The sequence below is a fragment of the Misgurnus anguillicaudatus genome, chromosome 2 (genome assembly GCF_027580225.2).
Source record: "Misgurnus anguillicaudatus chromosome 2, ASM2758022v2, whole genome shotgun sequence".
Classification (NCBI taxonomy): Eukaryota; Metazoa; Chordata; class Actinopteri; order Cypriniformes; family Cobitidae; genus Misgurnus; species Misgurnus anguillicaudatus.
In genome coordinates, this window is record NC_073338.2 from 29,383,473 (window position 1) to 29,390,099 (window position 6,627).

Sequence of the window (6,627 nt, forward strand, 5' to 3'; positions counted from 1 at the left end):
TCTATAGTATAATAACACTAAATCAACATTTCAATATGGTTTGATTGTCAAGCAGGCAGGGAAATAATATATTCTTTGTCCATAATGGTAATTATGGCTATGTGAGGCTTTTGAATAATATATCAACTTCAAGGAGTGGCTCTGGAATATATAAACTAAACAAAGGAACCAACAGAGGGCAGTATGTAGTCACAAAATGGGGTCAATCACATAGCTGCCTTTGTCTAAGCTAAAAGGTATGCCTATTTTTTCCCCTATATATATCAAATAAATTGCCATTTCTAAATTGTGTACTTTCAGTTTGATGATATATCTGGATTCTGTATAAAAACACCTGCTAACATTCATCTCTGATAGGAGTTAGGATTTGTATTTTTAATCTTTCAGTAAGACACAGATTATGACATAAATATTCCAATGGTCCATTTCAGTGAATGTGTTTGTCTTGAGATAAGACAAAAACACACATTTTACTAATTTATGTGACATGGTGTGGTTTTTAGGAAATGGCTCTTATAAATCCGATAGACGTCAAACTCCGTCTGTAATAGTCAATGGCTATAACAGACCCAGTCAGATCACATTAACTATTTTGTTTCTACAATATTCGATTTATGCTTAAATAAAAACTTTATTATTTAGAGTTTAGCACACTTGCAAAATACTTCAGTTTGCAATATTTAGTCATTTCATGTATAGATTTATTAAAAAGTTGCTTTAATATAGAATCAGAGTATCACTAAAGCCTACACACACCTGTACAAAGCGCAATATTCTCATACACAGAAATGAAATGCTTAAATCATTTCCACAATGAACTAAATGATTGTTTAGTAGTAGTGAAGTCATGCATGGAAATGATGGCAGCGCAATGATGCTTTCTAAACAGTTGTAACGGTGGTCCCAGAGGACCGAGCCACACTCCAATAAGATGTCATGAAGACTAGACATCGAGAAGCGGGCGTCTGATCTTCCTCAATTAATCCACCATTAGATGCCTGAGACTCATGCTGCCTTTGCTTACTGGGTTGAAGCTCAAATCTAATTAGTCTCTGCCTCTGTTTCTCTATGTCCATCCCTCTTTAGATTGAAAGACGAACATATCATTCCTTGCTCAGCCCTGTGGTTGGGTATTTTAGGTGATCCTCTCTCTCTCTCTCTCTCGCTCGCCCTTTCTCTCTCTCCCTCAGTATCTTATCCTTACAGCCACACACTCACTCTCAGTCTCTCTCCATCTCTCCCACCCACTCTCTCTCTCTCACTCTGTATTTCCTCTAACTCCCTCTCTCTTCTCATCCTCCTGTGACTTAGTTTGCTGTGAGTAACAACTGGCAGACCTCTCTTCTCCTCTTTCCCAGCGAGGTGGCAAGCGTGTCCCACACCTGCTCTCACTGGGAGGGGATCCTGCGCGTCCGTGGCTGGTGGAAGCTGACGGCACATGGTCACACGATCGGCGGCACAACAACCTGAAGGAAAGAGGCTCAGCAGCCTGAGCCTCCCCCGTCACCGGCTCACGGTTCGCAGCGAGGCAGGGAACGAATCGGGCAGCTTTGTGCTCAGTGGGAGCTGCTGTGTAGTGCAAGAGATCTCTAGGGTAAGCCTTCTTCAGTGGAGTAAGGATTTGTGCCTGTCTTTTTTTCTCCCTGCCACTATTTTGTTCTTTTTGTGACTCCGTCACAATATCGTGGGGGAAAAGATTTGTTGCCGTGGGTATTGTGTGAGCTGATTGTCACTGATGTGCTGCAGATTTGTGTAATCGCGCTACAATCGGGGCGGTGGATATTTTCTGCTGGATTTGTCAACTGTGTTTGCCGTATTAACATATTCATGGGATTTCTGCTCCTTCAATTAAATGGCAATCACTGGCAGGCAGAAGGAGCCCTGTGTCAGTGAGCCGCTGTAATGATGTGTGAGTGGAATGAAGAGGAGCTTCGCAAGAAAAGAAAAGCTTTTTTGTCTTTCTCCCTCTCTGTCCGCGTTTTGTCTCTTCTCTTTTCTTTCGTTTGTCCTCTCTTTGTCCGCCTCATCATGTTCTGTTGTTTTATTTGTTCTCAAATGCCACCGAATGGAGAGAAAAGTCATGAAAGGATTGGGACGGCCGCTCTTACTCCCTGTTGATGCACCTGCTGCAGGAAAATGTTTTTTTTTTATTGGAGACCAAGCTGAAGATGAGTCTCTGCGTGTTCGGCCAGATGAATGTGTGGTCCATAGCAGATCCACCATGGGGACCAGGGATGGAAAGGGTTATGTGGATGCTTTGGGGGGCATGGGAGGGTGGTCTTATTAGATTTGGCAGGGCTGTCTAAATAAGATAAGCAGAGTTTGTTCTTGCCCCTCAGAAACAGGTGTACCGTGATATCACGCTATCCTTAACATCTGGAGAATTGTTTTACTGCTGTTATACTGCCTGTCTTGTTTCGTGTAAGAATTCAACATCTTTTAAGCATCAGTGGATGGGTGTGTCTGAGCAGGTTTGTGTTAAAAGCATGTACGATAGTCCACGTTTGCTCTCTGTGTTTTTCAATATACTGTTTATGGCGTTATTTTTCAAAATGCAGCTTATTGTGTCATAGTGAATCAACATTATTCACTGCTTGATGTCGTAATTACATAAAAATTACATACTGTATCACACATTTGTCATAGAGTCTTTTTTTATAAAAAGCACAGGCTCATGCAATAGCGAAGAGAATGTAAATTTATGGCGTCTCATGAGTTCGAAAGTGTATGAATGAATTCCACAAGGCTTGAAAAGCACGTTTTGGTGTCCATCCTCTTCCACTTCAATTTGGGTGCTGCTGCACCCCTCGGAAAATGAGAGCCATAATAACAGTCATTGTTTCCCGTTTCTGACAGCCATCATTGCATTCCCTTTTTTCCCCCAAACGATCTGTAATTTGCTTCCCGCTGCTAATGGATTTTCTGTATGACTCCTCTCTCTCTCTCTCTCTCTCTCTTTCTCTCTGAATGTGTGTGATGAGCATGTGAGACTTTGAAGGTGACAGTAGTTGACTATTAATGTGGTGTGCGTTGTTAAATCTACGAAGGAGATGTTTATAAAAGCCTTTGAAAAGCTGAACAAGACTTCTCACATGTTCTCGGTTAACGTAAACGGTGCTAATTTCTATCCTATGCGTTCTCCCCAGATCTCGCTTGGATAGCAATTGGAGAGGCGGAGCTGCCCCAGGGGCCGGGCTGGACCATAAACAGAACATGAGATCCATGAGCATCCTTTCCCAGGTAAGATGATCCCTCACCATCTGCCTCGCCACATAACTAGTTAAACCCGGAAAGGGAAGCATTTTACATGCAATATCCTCCCCTACCGCCAATATCTCCCTCTCCTGCTACAAATGCAAAGTGTGTTCATTTCTGTCTGCAGATGCAACCTTTGACGGGGGCCTTGCGTTGTGGTAAAGGGCATCTTCAATCAATTACCCTAGAGAAAACTCTGGTTTGGGCTATGCCACTGTGGATGGCTGAAAGTCAGGCAGACCCCCTGTTTTCTAAGACTCTCTTCGGTGACGGGTATTCTTGGGTGGATAATACGGCTCTCGTTGTTATTGCTTAAGAATACGCGTAGTTGAGGAGAGTCATTTTCGACCGTCTGCGGTGAGATAACCTCCACTGGTCCAAAACCTTCTGGCTGAGGGCCTCCTTTGTTACAGTGGCTAAAACGAAAGACTCTATTGTGCTCCTTTTATTTAGTGACTAGACAGCTAATCATTTTCACTGTGGTTTTCTTGATTTCTGTGCTGTATCGTCATTAGTTTTAACTGCAACAGGAGACAGAAAGTTCTCGCTTGTCAGAGCAAAAGAACGCCATTTTTTTTTCTTTGTGCCAAAGCGACCATTTATGTGCCGAGTAGTATTTTGCATTTTACACAATTTATTTTGTATAGGTGTATGTGTGTGAGGGGAGGTGGGAGGTTGAGGGGAGCCGGCGTTTATTTTCGCTCTCCTCGGGGAGTGTTTTAGTGTACACATGCCTGCTTGCCTGGCTGATAGGAATGCATTTACTGCTCTTTATTGTTAGTCGTGAGGACCAGCGGGGCCCCGGACTGCATGGGGTGTTCACACAGATTGATTTTGAGATGGCATTAGTCGTACAGTTTTTACCATTCAGCTGACAGCAATTGGAAGCAAAATGTCCACGGAATCTAAAGAGGCTTTGCCGTAATAGGGGAGGGGCTTTAGGACTAATCACAAAAGCATCAGAATAGATTCAATGGCCGAACAGATTCTTTTTCTTCCACCACGTAGCATTGATGGACAATTCTGATTGTACTGTGGACAGTTTCTTAGATAAAACAACACATAAAATATATTTTCTCTCTCTGATAAAGGCACACATAGAAAGAATAATGTTTTTTAGAAAAGAAGTAATAACTTTTTAATGATGTGCTCATAAAAGTCTCTGTTAGCTTATGTGGGTGAAAGCCATAAGGGCCTATGTTGTGTAAAGTTGGTTAGAGGCTGAAAATACATTTTTTAAGTAATCATATGCCTCTTAAATCTTACTTATAATTGCTATTTATCAGAGAAAAAATGTTTTTATTAAACACAGTAAGAGGCATCTGTTGATTGTATAGTATTTAACAAAACTCCATAAACAACTGAATAGATTAACACATTTTTACAAATTTTTTCATCAAATTTTTCTCAGGCCTTTTTTTACATTATATTTAAAAAGAGACACTAAAACTTAAAATCAATTGACCACATTCTCTGCCCAGAAAAAAACATGTTTTCAAGTAAATAATCTATGGGTTGAAGATTACTTGAAGAGCATTTTTGCTATTAGCATTTATTTTTATCAGACACTGCCAACATTATTATTTTTTTAATAACCCGAAGACGAAATTAAGCAGATTTCAAGCAAAAGTATTTGATAAACATACAATATGTGCGCATTCGGTTAATATCATTATCTCAATTTTGACGCAGGTGGCTGTTAGCGGATTTTGCATCCGAGCTACTCAATTGTTATTCACAATTGTACTTAATTTTCCTGCATTGTTTCTTTTATTTTTTACTGTAAAAAGGCCTGCAAGACAGAGGCAAAATGCAAATCGCGCTTTTCTGTTTTAGTCATTTTAATTACACAGCTTGTGACAATAACTAGAGGCTTTATGAAATTAAGAACCATTCATGAAAAGTCCCCAGCATCAAAAACAAAACATATTATGTTATTATATATCCTAGTGATACATTGCTAATTTAACATATCACTAGTTTGGATTATGAAAGACCTTTATTATATCATATTATATATTATACATCTGTGTAAATTTTGTAATGAGTTCTTTTATTCTTATTATTTCCCAGATTTCACTGTATTGTCATTCTTTGTCACAGACACCTTTAGCGTAATATATGTAATATAATTTACACAAAATCAACATATTTATTGATTTGAATGCTTCCTTATTTTCCTTAACACTGAATGTGCCTTTTTATCATCTTTTTAAGTCATGCTGTAACCAATCTGAAGCCCTAAATAAACACTATATTAAAAAAATCCAAAACATTGTTATCGGTTTGTCACAACTTGCGTGAGCTAACTTTGCCATTTCTCTGCTTAATAGCTGTGCTAATAGCTTTCACACACCTGTATCCATGCAGGTGTTTCCCTTTCCATGATTATCTCACCCTCCCACTGTGCTCATTTCGGCTTTCGAAAAAAACATTAAATAACCCATGGAAATCTCACCAGGTTTACCAAATAATGGCTTCTTTTGGTGTGTTCTCTTGCGTAGACACACATTAGTGAAGGTGTTTATGTATTTTGGAGCAAGGATGGTTTAAAGATGCATTTTTTTAACTGTATTTAGCTTCATAACTTGCATGCTGGTATTAACAATAACCAGGTACCTTTTGTGTGTCTCACTAAATGACACTTAGAGCAAACTATATATTTGTGTGTGTAACATACACCTTTAGTGAGAAAACTGGATTAAGCATTCCATTTCAACAGCAGGTTGGTGGGAAAAACTTGTGCTATGGGGGAAAAGCCCTTTAAAATGCAACTCTTTGATCAAAATGCTACTTACAAATGTTACATATTTTGTTTATGAGATACTGCACACTTGATACTCGAGCTGGCAAATGCTGATTTGCTTTAAAGGAATTTTCTGAAATAAGCCGACAGATTCTTGTATGTTACGCGCTACCCAGACTCCTGTGCGGGAGAACAGGATCTAGACTAAACACACATTAGCACACACTCCAAAGACTTTGCATACCTGGCTGAGCTTGAAGCTCCGCTATCAGCTCATCCATATGATATGAATACGCAGTTCATGTGTGCATGTAAAATAAAGATCCTGTGAACTTCTCCTCAACTAGTTCATCCGATATGTCAAAAGAAGCAAAAACCATATAAGGTTAAAAGCACTCCATAACAAATCCCATTTGTTTTATCTTAAACAAATACCAAGACACAAGGCCTCATGACCATTTGCTATTAGTGCAACTAATGTGTTCAAGAAAATCGTCTTGCACTGTTGTGGCAAACGAAAGCTCTCAACAGGGCCGTGTAGGCTTCATGGTCAAGTGGCTACACTTAAACATCCGAAAAGGCTCCAAAATAGTGTTATGCTCATCTCCATCTCTTTCCATCCACCT

General features: G+C 39.7%; 1 long non-coding RNA gene across 1 annotated transcript; it reads left to right on the forward strand.

Moving 5' to 3' along the window:
- The first annotated feature begins 2,788 nt into the window (after positions 1-2,788).
- On the forward strand, positions 2,789-4,372 carry LOC129442389 (uncharacterized). The gene is made up of 2 exons (XR_008643844.2): positions 2,789-3,240; positions 3,383-4,372. It is a non-coding gene; the product is annotated as an uncharacterized lncRNA (long non-coding RNA).
- The last annotated feature ends 2,255 nt before the right edge of the window (positions 4,373-6,627 follow it).